Here is a 14,059-nt window from a genome sequence, read left to right as displayed (position 1 = left end):
TAATATTTTGTAAGTAAAACAATGTTTTGCACTCTCATTTACTTATTATTTTATTATTGATTCAGTGTAGTAGATAATATAATGGCTGGCAATCAAAAAGATAATATATATGTATTTGCGACCCGAAAAGACGAGAAAAATTAATGGGAGAACAAATAACATATGAATTGTTAAATCATAACTGTCTTGCCCTACAGGAAAAAAAAAAAAAATTGTCAGCATGACCCCCTCCGTTGATTCTTCTTTTCTTTAAAAAACAAAAAAAGTGTGTGCGCAATTTCGCGGTGGGCAATTAGATTTTTGGGCTGTCGGCAAAGAGACAAAAGTATATTTTTGGACGAAAAGAACGTGTTGGATTGTTTCAGGAAAATGATGCTGTTCGGATCAGAGCGTTCTTTTCTTGTTTTGCCAACCAAAAAAAAAAAACATATATTAAGTCGGTAATATTATCTACTAAAAATAGCTCTCACTAATTTTGAATTGATTAGATAAACCGCAATCAGTTACCGAATATGTAATAGATGTTCTTCAATTATTTAAGGAATATCTCATAAATTACAGCCAATCAATAAATTCTTTCTTTTTGGTCACATCAATGATTTAATTTTGAATGTTCATATTACGAATTCCAATAGAAAGAAAAGATGTGGAATTTTTGCTGTCAATTAATTTTGATGCAAGATTTGAATTCTGTTGATGATTGATTTTGTTCGTATCATTCCAAATTTTGATTGATTATAATTAGATTCGATTATTTTAAATTTTGCTTGAACCTCATCTGAACTCCAAAGCCTAGAATTAATTAAACTTAAGGCTAAAAAATCAAATTCAATTATTGATTAATGAAACCATTTTTTGATCGTAATAAATTTCTAAATTGATTAAAAGCTAGGCTTCAATCAAATTTAAATAATTAAATGGCGAATCAATGTATAATGTAATTAGTGTTGATTGGCACTCACAGATTTTGCTTCCCAAATCGAAATGATGACGAATCTGGTTAACATCATCTTTGGTCCTTAAATCGCCCTAACAATTCCCAAGCAGAATTCGAATCATTGATGAACAATCCTTGATCGAAGAAGAAATCATCTGTAATAATTATACCATACTACGTAGTATTGTACTGGAGCAGCCAGCTGTATCATCGTCTTCCGCATTCCCGTGCTTCCCTCAGAAAGTGAGCCGATGGCCCTGAAGATGGTCGTCTTCATTCTAATATTTGCTGCAGCCATGGCTGCAACTGGAGCTCAACCCCTTGCAGGATGTCCCAACAAATGCGGAGACGTGGACATTCCCTATCCATTTGGTGTGGGTGTTCAACCTCGTACTTCTCGAAACTGTTTCTTCGACGAACCATTCAAGCTCACCTGCAACAGGTCCACACTATTCTTCAGGGACGTCCCAGTTTCAAACATATCCCTCCAAGAAGGTCAGATGGACATTTCTATGCCAGTCTCCAAGATTTTTCTATGCCAGTCTCCAAGATTTGTTACGATCACTCAGGAGTAAATCTAGACCAATCTACTTCCAGTTTTTACACCGGCGCCTTCACCATTTCGAACACCCAAAACAAGTTCATAAGTCTTGGCTGCGACACATTGGGCGTTATTAGTTTCCTCGACAACCTTAGCTATTCCGGTGGCTGCGTGACGCTGTGCGACACGCCTCCCCCAAAGGACATCAACCAGAACACTTGTTCGGGGACCGGGTGTTGCCAGGTGAATATTCCGGTCGGGAAGAATAATTTCTCCTTGGAAGTATCCGCTGTCAACAACCATGCCAAAGTGCTGGGCTTCAACAATTGCAGCTATGCATTTCTCTCCAAGCAGGGCTGGTTTAATTTCTCTCTCGATTATCTACAGTCCTTTCCCTTTGACATGGTTCCTTTCGCCTTAGATTGGACTATTTCGAATCTTACTTGTCAAACTGCTTCCACTAGTACCACAGGCTATGCCTGCAAATCCAACTCGTATTGTGTGGACTCTCATGATGGAGTTGGCTACAATTGCAAATGCAAAACTGGTTTTGAGGGAAATCCATATCATCCCGATGGATGTCACGGTACGCAGTTCTATGTATAATTCCATTTTTTTTTCCCCAAACATTCACTTACACTCGTAGCATTGACTATTTACTAATTAATAAATTACTTAATAGCCTTTTCTTATTTTCAGATGTTGATGAGTGTAGCAGACCTAACAACTGCAGTATTCCAAAGCAATGCTCCAACTTCGATGGGGGTTACAACTGTTCTTGTCCACCTCGTTATAAAGGCGACGGCTATACTAATGGGACGGGCTGTACTTTGGAACATCGTCGATCTAAGTATAAATGGCTTGTCGTTATAGTTGCATTGGGTAAGAATATGAATGACTCTGGTTTATTCTACTATTATATACTCTTACAGTTCTTAATATGAACCCTACTTAACTAATTTGATTAGATTAAAAAAGTTAGATAAGTTAATTAATTATAAAAAATGATATGTTTTTCCTAAAACATTAGAATCATCTTTGTTAATATCTTTCTTCCTTGACTTACTTGATTATGGTTAATAGAGTATCCATAGTGGTAATTTAAAAAAATTGATAAATATGAGAAATAGATCTTATATTTGAAATTAAAATTAATTTAACAATTAGGTTCTATATCAAGAATCGGAGGAAGAGTCTCTCTTTGCGTTCTGTTGAAAGAATAAAATAATTATTTTTGTTCAATTAATGTTTTATTTATTTTAACACATGGTATCGAGTTTGAGATCGTAATGAATCAGTGCTCCAATCAATTCACTCATCAGCAACTAATAGGTTCATTCTAATAAGTTTTATTTTCTGCCCGTATCTTAAATATGAATGATGTATTCTAGAATATCTCATTGATTAGTATTGTAAGGTCCACAAGAATTTTATCATCATATGCAATGATTTGCATGTCCTGTTTATTTTATTTTATTATTTAAAATATTTTTTTTGCGTTCTGTCTAACAGAATCTTTTCTTTCTTTGTTTAACGGTGTTTTTATCTATATGTTGGCAACAAAAAAAAACCGTGTTTTTATTTATAGATTTTAACATAAGGCAAGCGTATTTGTCTTTCTTCATCCATATATAATATGATGGATTTTTTATTAGGTAACTTACCCTTTCAGAGGATTAATTCTTATTGACCATCATTCACATGCCAGGACCACCATATAAATCCATCCTAACAAAAATTAACATCCCCAGATTTTCAAAAATAGTTATGTGATATCTCGGTTTGTTTGTGCTCTATCACATTGGTAAACGAAGTTTTCTTCCCCATTTCAAAGGACGGTTTTATTTATTTAAGGGAGGGTTCATGTCGTGCTGCATTTCTTGCAGGTTTTAGTGTGGCCCTACTGGCTGTCTTCACGCTTGTCTCATCATTATGTTGGGCGCATAAGCGAAGAACTGTGAAAAATCTTAAACAAAGAAATTTTGAGCAAAATGGAGGATATATGCTACTTCGACAACTTTCACAGCAACAGGGATATGCTGAAAGAACAAAAATATTCACAGAAGTTGAACTTAAAAATGCCACAAACAACTCTCACGAGGGTAGAATAATTGGTCGTGGGGGACAATGCATTGTTTACAAGGGTATATTGCCTAACAATACTCCGATTGCAATCAAAAAGTCGAGAGTAGGATGGGATTCTAGACAAATTAGAGATTTCATTAGTGAAGTAGCCGTGCTTTCCCAAATCAACCACAAAAATGTTGTCACTCTCTTGGGATGTTGCCTAGAAACAGAAATTCCTTTGTTAGTTTATGAGTTTGTGGAGAATGGCACACTTCTTGACCACATAGATCCTATGAATACTCAGTTTCCTCTTTCATGGGAGACACGATTAAGAATAGCCACAGAAACTGCTGAAGCAATCTCATATTTACATTCTACCGCGTCAATTCCTATTGTCCATCGAGATATCAAATCTGCTAATATACTTCTAGATTGTAACTTCAAGGCAAAAGTGTCTGACTTTGGAGCTTCAAGGCTTGTTCCTCTCGATGAATCTCATGCCTCCACTGTGGTGCAAGGGACATTTGGATACTTAGATCCAGAGTACCTCCATACAGGCCAATTGAATGAAAAAAGCGATGTTTATAGTTTTGGGGTCGTACTGGTGGAATTATTGACTGGAAGCAAAGTAGTAAAGTTCAATAGACTAGGACAAGTAAATTTGGCCATGTATTTTGAGTCTTCAATGAAAGAAAACCGTTTGTGGGAAGTTCTGGACAAACAGGTGTTAGCCCAGAAGAATGTAGAGCAATTGAAAGAAGTGGCTTTATTGGCAAGGAAGTGTATTAGAGTAAAAGGAGAGGAAAGGCCCACGATGAAAGAAATATCAAAGGAGCTGGAGGGTCTGGCTGCAAATAAGGAGTGTCTTTTGATGAAATCAGATGAAAGGGAATACTCACCTGCTCATGTGCCTGATAGATATGGGGAAGCTGCCGCCTGTGAGAGCATCCATAAGCAGATGGCATTTGGGACTGAAGTTGGGCGATGATCACTTTAGTATTTATATGTACTTGGCGTGTTTATCATGCTATCTGACGGTGTTGCATTCTGAGGGATGTTGCACGTGTGTCATCAATGGGTATTGGTTTAGTTTTTAGAATAGTTTAAGCTTCTCTTTTCACTCTTGAAAGCCAGACTAATTAAACGTTTGTGTGTATGGGTGTTAATATGAAAGCAACACATTAATTTCTACAACCCAACTTATCATTTCGCAATCTCCTCGATTTCTATTCATCATTAATTTTCCACCAAATATTCGATACTGAAGGTCCAGTCTTCATCTTCTTTTTTATACGAGATTCTCCCTTCTTCTTCTCCTTTGAAATACTAGTGCTGGAAAATATTTATTGTAATCCATTAGCGGTCTAACGCGTGCGTGAAATGAGCGAGGAGATGACTTGGTCACAGTCTCTGGCTTTTCCTGTGTTTGTGAAGAATTGTTCAACTTGCCGTGCGGGTTCGCACGCCTTCATCCCTGCCAAGTCAGAGTTAGTAATAATTGATTTAATTAGAGGGACTTATCATAAAAATAAAAATATTCTATACAATTAAATCTGATTTGACTTCGACATAATCTTATTATGGACGCACGTAGATTCGTATTTTAAAGTTTGTGTATAAGTTCTTCAATTATCTTTCTCAGTGGTGATCGCACCCAACCCAAATCTACAGTACATAATATATTTCTACATTATGACTTGTTTAATTATCTACCACCTTAATTTGTTTGAAGAAAAACGTATACTTGGACGTAAAAAGCATATTTACTCCTGCTACCCCTGAAATTAAGTATGTCTTAAAAACCGTGTAAAAAACCACCGGCCTGTTGGCCCAGTGGTGTGGGTGTGTGCGTGGGTGTGTGTAATGCGGGTTCGATCCCGCCCTCCTGTAACTCAAAAAAAAAAAAACCGCGTAAAAAGCCCTCCACATCATGGGTAAAAGTGCTGCCTATGACAGTGGTGTCGGTGACGAGCTTTACCAGGAGTTGTCAGTGTAGAATGAGAGGAGACCCGGTCAAAGTCGCTAATTTTTGTCGTATTTGGGAAGCTTCGTCCAAAAAATTCTCAATGTAAAATACTATATGCAGGGCAAAATCCGTCAACTATTAATTCACTTATAATTTAGTTTCTCAAATATACTTTTGGTTCAATTAAAATTCACTCCCTTATCTTTTTATTATTTATAATTTTGTCCTTTCTCATTAATAACTCATGCTGACTTATTGTTATATCATCTTACATGGCCAAAAAAGTTATTAATATCATCTTACATGGCACTCTTGCCGTCCACATCATCATCATATCAGAGTCAAAACAGAGTGTTGCGAGTTTGGCGTTTTTTAACTGAATGACCATGCTTGCTTCTTAGTGCTAGGCATTACTTCTCTATTCTTCTCTTTCAGCTTAAGCACCAGCAGGGCCTACTGCTCTATTTCTGGTCATACGCTCCATATGTTCTTTTCTTTTCTTCTTTTTTTTCCCTCTGAAAATTTTATGTATTCTCACTTGTGGTGACCCATTAAAATGGTGAACACCAATACTTCAATACAGGAAAAAAAAAGGTTTGAAGAAACGCTAAAGAATGAAACAAATTAAGCCAATCATTTGAACGCGTTTCAGCAGTTAATAATGTATTACTCCTCGAGTTTATCATCAAAGGGATAATTTCAGTTAGATTTCAAGGTAGCAATAACAGTGAGGTCTCAAGACAATCTTCAGTTGCAAGATTGTGGAGGAGGAGCTGCAATATTTTGGCACCTAAGTATTCTTAACTTGGATTTTAGGATCTAATTGCAATTCTCCCAATTAAAGAAAACCAGAAAATGGAGGAAGAGATCGCCTGAAACTGCAATGGTCAAGTCTACTACAAAAAAAGGCCTCAATTTGCATGATAGTTATTATGGAGACAAATTTTAAATTCCTCACGTACTCCCCTGATCTTATATACAAAGTTAAAATGGCATGGAGAACATTTAACCGAGAAATTGAGTATATACGGTCGAAGTGATAAGCAAGAACACCCAGTACGTTGGTGAAGCTGACAGATGACGATGATTCAAACTAAGCTACCTTCCTACTTCTGTATTTGTTGCTCTCCGCAATTTTAATTATCTTTGAACTGTCATATGAGTAAAGAATGAACACAAACACGTGACGCCAGTGAGGATATGGTGCCTATGGTCTAAGACAGAAACAGAGCAAGCCAAGCTCTGCAAAAAGAGAATAGAGAACTAAGAATGCTTAAGACTAAGAAGCAAGAAAGAGTCCAGAAACGTCAAACTCGCAACGCTCAGTTTTGAGACTCGGACGGTGCTCTGATGATGATGAGCACGGCCATGGTGCCATGTAATTAAGATGACATTGATAAATTTCTTTGCCATGTAAGATGATGTAACAATAAGTCAGTATGAGTTATTGATGGCAAAGGACAAAATTATAAATGGTAAAAAGACGAGGGATTGAATTTTAATTGAATCAGGGATTGAGTTGCATCGAGTTATATTTAAGGAATTGAGTTATAAGTGAGTTAAGAGTTGAATGACTAAAAGATTAATTTTTTCTAATAACTATCATTTTAAATTATGTGCTCGTATTAAAAAAAACCTATTATTAAATAACGTGTTTTGACACAATTTAAGCAAGCATTTAATGAGCTCCATCTCCGATTATTTTTATCAACAAATAACATGATGATGCAAAATTTAATTAACGAAGAGCAGAATATTCATAATTAAGTTTGATGACTTCACTTTTTATTCTGTAAAAATTCGATGCAGATCGTACAGGATGCGTTAAAGAATAGCAAGAAGTTGTTGCTGCGATGAGTGGAGCGGGCCAATTAATTAATGAATTTCGGCGACACAATTGTCGTCCCCGTTTATCGTTGTTTTTCGTTTTTGTATGTTCTTTTTTTCTTTTTTAATACATGTTTTTGTGTGATCTAGGAACAGAAGTTTTAAACATGTTTTCATCTCTAACACAAAGCGATCAAAAAATTTTGATACTTTTGCAACTTTACAGATTTAAAATTAAATTAATTTCTCTGTTATTTATTTGTTGATGATAATCTAGCTAACTCTAGAGACTGACACATTTATGCCTCGTTTGGTATGATGGAAGAATTTTTGATGGGAGTGGAAATGGAAATAGAAGTGGAAGTGGAGGTAGAAATGGAAGTGGAACTGAGATCAAAAGTGTGTTTGGTAAGATGATGGAAGTGGAATATAAATTTTAATGAATATATGTAAATTTTCTGTTAAAAGACCAAAATACCCTTATTGCTATCTTCACTCCACCCATCATCATCACCCTTCGCCATCGGACCAGTACCCATCCACCACCATGCTTTCAAGCCACCCATCTCCTAGAACTAAATAGCATAGTCTAATCACCCAAAACTCAGACACCATAAAAAGGAAGCAAGAAACAAAAAGTCCAAATCGAAATGGCAAAATTTTTATAGCCAAAATTAAAACGGCAAAATCATGGAGAATTGCCAGCTTCAAAATCGAAATACTCCTTCTTCTCTGTTGGATTCTGCATCATTCTCCATATCACAGCATCCTCATTACCAGAAATTTCCATCAAATGGCTAAAAGAGATAACCATTAAAAAAGGGCAGATTTGAAATACGAATCCACTGACTCCTCCTGCCAAGACAGCCTCCAAACATTCTCCGGTTGCGTCAAAGGCTCCAAGCTTTTCGTCAGCCCCATTGACTCGGCGGAAATCATCACCATCCGCGTCTTCTATGCTGAATATGAAGAATGCCACCTACGACGTCGACTCCGGTGAAGACAACTTCTCAGAAGGACAAAAGCTCACGACAAATCTGGATCTGGAAGAACTTGCGACAGATCTGGAATTGGAAGAGAGGATGCGATTTTGCAGGGAATGAAGGCTGTCGTCATCACCGGAGTCATCGCTGTATACCGTTGTCCTCGCCGGAGTCATTGTCCTCGCCACCGTCGCTGTAAAGGACCATCATTGCTGGCGGAGGGAAGGAGAAAGAGCAAAGGGTAGAGAAGGAAAATGACTCATGGAACTGGAGGTGGAAGCCGGTTCCATGGGGTTAGGCAGGGAACTCACTTCCATCGATTTTGATGGAAGTGAGTTCCATCTGGAACTGGGTTCCGTCACACCAAACAAGTTAAAATATGGGTTCCGCTTCCACTTCCACTTGTCAGCCTTCAATTCCCTGCTACCAAACGGGGCATTAAGGTTGGTCGCGTCAATTTAATTAATTAGTTTAAAATAAGTATGCATTAATGTACAGTCGTTTTTAAAAAATCAAAAGTCATCTCATAAATCACATAACGGTACATTTAAAAATGTGTTACGGATCCCCAAAAAAAAAAGTACCTTATATATATATATATCAATAAAAAATAACACCATCGAAGAAATGCACTCTGAAATTGTAAAGTATGAATTCGGGGTTTATCACCAAAAGTTCAATGAGTTCAGGCGGGTTCAAATATTTCACGGAGAATTAAATTAAAAAATACAGTGAAAATTTATTCTTTACCGAGTTGATGTGTCAATGTCGTATTTTACATATATTAAATTTATAAATAAAAATAAGAAAATAAATTCTGCTATTTTTTTCGGTGATTTCTCATCCGACTTAACCAATTATTTTCAAATAAAAGCATAGAATTTTGATAACAAGTCATTAAATCATGCATGGGTTCGGATAGCTCATTTCTGAAGCCGGAGTGGAATTGACCTGTCGGCTGGGCCAGCTCTGTTCTTTCGCGGAATGGGATGGATGCATGCGATGTCCTCAATCCATATGTTGGGTGTTTGCACGAAACTAAATTATAATTTGAAGAATAGTTTTTAAAAAATAAATTTTAAGAGAATGGATTTTGAAAAAATAAATTTTATAAGAAAATTAATTTTGATAAAGTGAAAATGTTTGAATAGTTATTATCAAAAGTACTTTTTATATATAAATTATCAAAAAATACATAAGTTAACATGATAATTATATAAAATATAGATTTTAATACATAATTTCATTTGAAGTAATAAATTTGTTAATAATTTTTTTCCCAATATTATAAATAAAATGTAAAAAATATAATTAACTGTTAGTATGAGTATATATTTATAAAATATAAGATTAAAAATGTTTTTTAAAAAATAATTTTTTTTACCTACAGAAAAACATTATTTTACCTTAAAGATTATAAACATAAAATTCCATGATATATTTTTTATAAAATTAAATAAACACACATTAAAACAATTTATTAATTATTAAACTTATTAATAATTTGAAGGGCAAGGAACCTTAGCGAGGAGACAAGGCCAGTTTTTTATTTCAATTTGAAGGGGTATTTTTTGTGACATTCATAATAATTATTCTAGCAACCACTTTTTTAGCCCCCAAAAACGATTTTTTTTTTTGTATTTTTTCCAAAATCATGGTTTCCGAAATAAAACCATAATTTTAGTCCAAACTATAGTTTTATAAAATATTAGAGTGTTTAGATAATTTTTAGTCCAAATCATAGTTTGGAGTTTAAAAGTTCTTTTTCACCCTCAAAAGAAGCAGGCCGTGTTGAACCGCATATCGAAGCATTTGAGAAAACCTCATTTACTAGCTCGCGTATTCTTTTCATTCATAAGCTAGATAAATGAAGATGAGTATTGATTTACTTTCTGAACTGGTTCCATTGAGAAAACGTCATTTACTAGCTAGCGTATTCTTTTCTCAGAATACGAAATACATACGCAACATCCGGGCAAAGTCTTCATCAACATGGGACTCATCAAGGGCAAGACCAGAGTTACGTATGAGAACATATAACTAATTTCAGTACTCGAAATCTTTATGAGTATCCTAAACTCATCATATGTAAATCATCTACATCTGATTTAAACAGTTTAGATTTGCAGTCTTTGATCAATTATTTTTAAATAGAAAAAACTAGATTATTTCTATTTTAAATTCTATATATGTATTAAAATAATTATTTTGAACAAATAAAAAAAAATCATATCTAAACCATCAAAATGAGATATGAATAATCCAAATCTGATAAACTTAAGATGTTGGTCAAAGTGACAAGGGTCGAAACTGGTTCTCCGAGAGCTAGTTAATGATACTAACAACATCGAACTTCCAAATGCATCATCATCGTCCGAGTTCGCCACCGTGATAATTAACCAATACTGTGCACAGTCATGATTTAATTAAAATTACATGCTCGTATTTGTAACCAAAACAAATTATATGCTCGTATTAAAAAACCATTATTAAATAACATATATACATATTGACAAAATTATTTAAGCAACTGACTTTAGAAAGTGGAAACTGACACATTTGCCGTCCTTCGTGCCAATTCAACCGATTAGCTTAAAATGAGGATGGATATATAGATATTTTTAAATCATTTCACAATATAAATAGTAATAATTTAACCCTAAATGTAAGACTATTATTTTCAAATAAAATAGAATGATAGAATTTTGATAAGCATTCATTAGTGGTGAGAGGGATGATAGTTCATTTCTGAAGCTGCAGTGGGATTGACTGACTCGGTCAAAGTCTATCCTCTTTCGCGGAATATATAGTACGTACGCGGGGCCATGCCATGCAAGCTCGTCTTCAAAAGAAGCAGAGCAGGCTGTGTAGAACTGCATCGAAGCATTATTTACATCGGAAAGCCATCCCTCTGGATCAATCAGAAGAGCAGCCGGAGGCTTTTGCGGAGTTAGAAATGGAGATGATGGGGCTTACTATTAAGGTGGGGCTTATTCTCTCAGCAGTAGCCATAGCAGCAGCAACAGGTGAAGCTCAATTATCTCAGCGTGATCGCCCCAACAAGCGCGGCGATGTGGATATTCCGTATCCATTTGGTGTTGGAGAGCACTGCTCTCTGAATACATTCTTCAATCTCACCTGTAATGGCTCCACATTATATTACAGCCGCTCAGACATCCAGGTCTTGAACATTTCCCTCGATGGGCATCATATGGACATCTATATGTATGTCTCCCAGATTTGTTACAATCAGTCAGGAGGAGTGGTTCTTGACCGCTCTCTTTCCTCTCTCAGAATTACTGCTTTCCCCATATCTAGCTCCGAAAACAAGTTCGTAAGTGTGGATTGTGACAGTTTCGCCTTCTTAAATAGCTTTCAGGGTGAACAGAATTATTACACCGGCTGCCTATCGAGCCGCAACCAACTCCCCTCACTAGTAGAGAATGCCGGTGAAACTTGTTCCGGAATTGGGTGTTGCCAAGTCGATGTTCCTCCTCGAATGAGGAATATCACTTTTCAATCATATAGCTTCGACAACCATCAAAATGAAACTCGTTCACATGTCAAGCTGCTTCGGCCACTTCAGATTATGCCTGCACCTCTAACACTGATTGTGTTGACTCGGATGATGGATTTGGGTACAACTGCAAATGCAAACCCGGTTTTGACGGAAACCCGTACCATCGAGATGGATGCCACGGTAATTCTATAATTCCATTTATTCTCCAAGCAATTAAATAAAATTTGATTACTTTCTTTTTCCTGCATAGCGTTCCCTTATACCATTCCTTGTTTATGCGATGATATGAAATTGCAGATGTAGACGAATGCCAGGAATTGACCAACAACTGCGCAAGTAAAGAAAATTGCCGCAACACGATTGGGTCTTTTGAGTGTTTTTGTCCACCTGGCTACTCTGGCAATGGAACCACGGCCGGAGGATGCCAGACACCCCTGTCGAAAAATCCACTTACTATGTTCTTCATTGGTAAGGCGTTTTCTCAGTATTGTTCCTCTTTTGTTTCCTTCATTTAGCTAAGCTAAACTAATCGGGTTAGTGTAATATGTCCCTAGTCATCCAAAGTCCGTGTCTCCTTCAACATATGCAGGTCTAAGTATAGGCTTGGCAGCTCTCTTTATGAGTATGTTGTGGTTGTACTTGGTCTACCAGAGGAGGAAGCTCATCAAGCAAAAGGAGAAATTTTTTTGTCAGAACGGCGGTTTCATCCTGCAACAACGACTCGCTGGTGGACATGATCCCTCCCTTGCAATTAATTAAAATCTTTTCTGCTGAGGACTTGAAAAGGGCCACCAACAACTATCATGACAACTTGATCATTCGCCGAGGAGGTTTTGGTACTGTTTATAAAGGATTTCTCCCAGGCAAGAAAATCGTTGCAATCAAGAAATCCAAACTGATGAACCAGAGCCAAGTTGAACAATATTCATCAACGAGGTGACCGTCCTCTGCCAAATAAATCACCGTAGTATAGTCAAGCTCCTAGGTTGTTGTCTAGAAACAGAAGTTCCTTTATTGGTCTACGAGTTTATCAATAACGGCATCCTCTTTGACTTAATACACGACAAAAGAAAATCTTCCCCGGTCACTTGGGAAACCCGTTTGAGGATAGCATCAGAAGTAGCAGGGGCACTATCTTATCTACATTCCGCTGCCTCCACAGCCATAGTTCACAGAGATATCAAGTCCGCTAACATTCTTCTAGGCGAGAGCTTCACTGCCAAGGTGTCTGATTTTGGAGCTTCCAGATTGGTTCCTCTTGATCAAACAGGGTTAGCCACAATGGTACAAGGTACTTTCGGATATCTGGATCCGGAATACATGCAGACAAATCAACTGACTGAGAAAAGTGACGTGTATAGTTTTGGGGTGGTGCTCGTAGAGCTGCTAACTGGGAAGAAAGCTGTTTCGTTTGAGCGGCCAGAAGAGGAAGTAAATCTGGCAATGCACTTCCCTACGTACTTGAATCAGGGTCACTTTGATGAAGTTGTAGAGAAAGGCGTGATGAATGATGAAAATAAGGAGAGGGAGAAAGAGGTGGCTATGCTTGCAGCAGGGTGCGCGAGACTGAGAGGAGAGGAGAGACCCAGCATGAAGGAAGTAGCAGGGGAGCTGGAGGGAAGAAAGATGATTGGGAATCAGTCATGGGTGAACAAAAACGTGAATTTGGAGGAAGCTCAAACATTGTTGGGCGAGGCATCCAATGTTAGCGAATATGGTGACAGCGTTAGTCATAGAAACAGAGTTTGGGATGGTATTAAGCATCATGTTCTAATTAACTTGGACAGCAGTAGATGATTATTGGGATCGGCTCCACCAAAGTTTTTGCTCTTTTGCCTTCCCCAGCCCTCTCTCTCAATGCTGTACTTTGGAACATCATCGGTCCAAGGATAAATGGCTTGTCATTATAATTGCATTGGGTAAGAATATGAATGACTCTGTTTTATGCTATCATGTACCAAAATATCTCTCTTTGCGTTCTGTTTAAAGAATAAAGTGATTCTTTTCTTTTCTTTTTGTTCAATGTTTTTATTTATTCTAACACATGGTATCGTGTATGAAATCGTAATGGATCAGTGTTTCAATCAATAACACTCAGTAGTAATGGGTTCTTTCTGGGAAGTTTTATCGGCACTTATGGTTCATGTTATGCCACATTGCTTGCAGGTTTTAGTGTGGCCTTACTGGTTGTCTTCACCCTTGTCTCATCATTATGTTG

The 14,059-nt window shown here is 36.8% G+C and overlaps 1 pseudogene; it reads left to right on the top strand.

The window, feature by feature from the left end:
- Positions 1-1,188: 1,188 nt before the first annotated feature.
- On the top strand, positions 1,189-13,638 carry LOC114750055 (wall-associated receptor kinase 2-like; annotated as a pseudogene).
- The last annotated feature ends 421 nt before the right edge of the window (positions 13,639-14,059 follow it).

The sequence above is a fragment of the Neltuma alba genome, unplaced genomic scaffold, assembly GCF_004799145.2.
Source record: "Neltuma alba isolate B1F8T4 unplaced genomic scaffold, ASM479914v2 tig00006308_pilon, whole genome shotgun sequence".
Lineage (NCBI taxonomy): Eukaryota > Viridiplantae > Streptophyta > Magnoliopsida > Fabales > Fabaceae > Neltuma > Neltuma alba.
The sequence above is the reverse complement of the archived record's forward strand: the minus strand, read 5'-3'. Positions and strand labels throughout refer to the sequence as shown.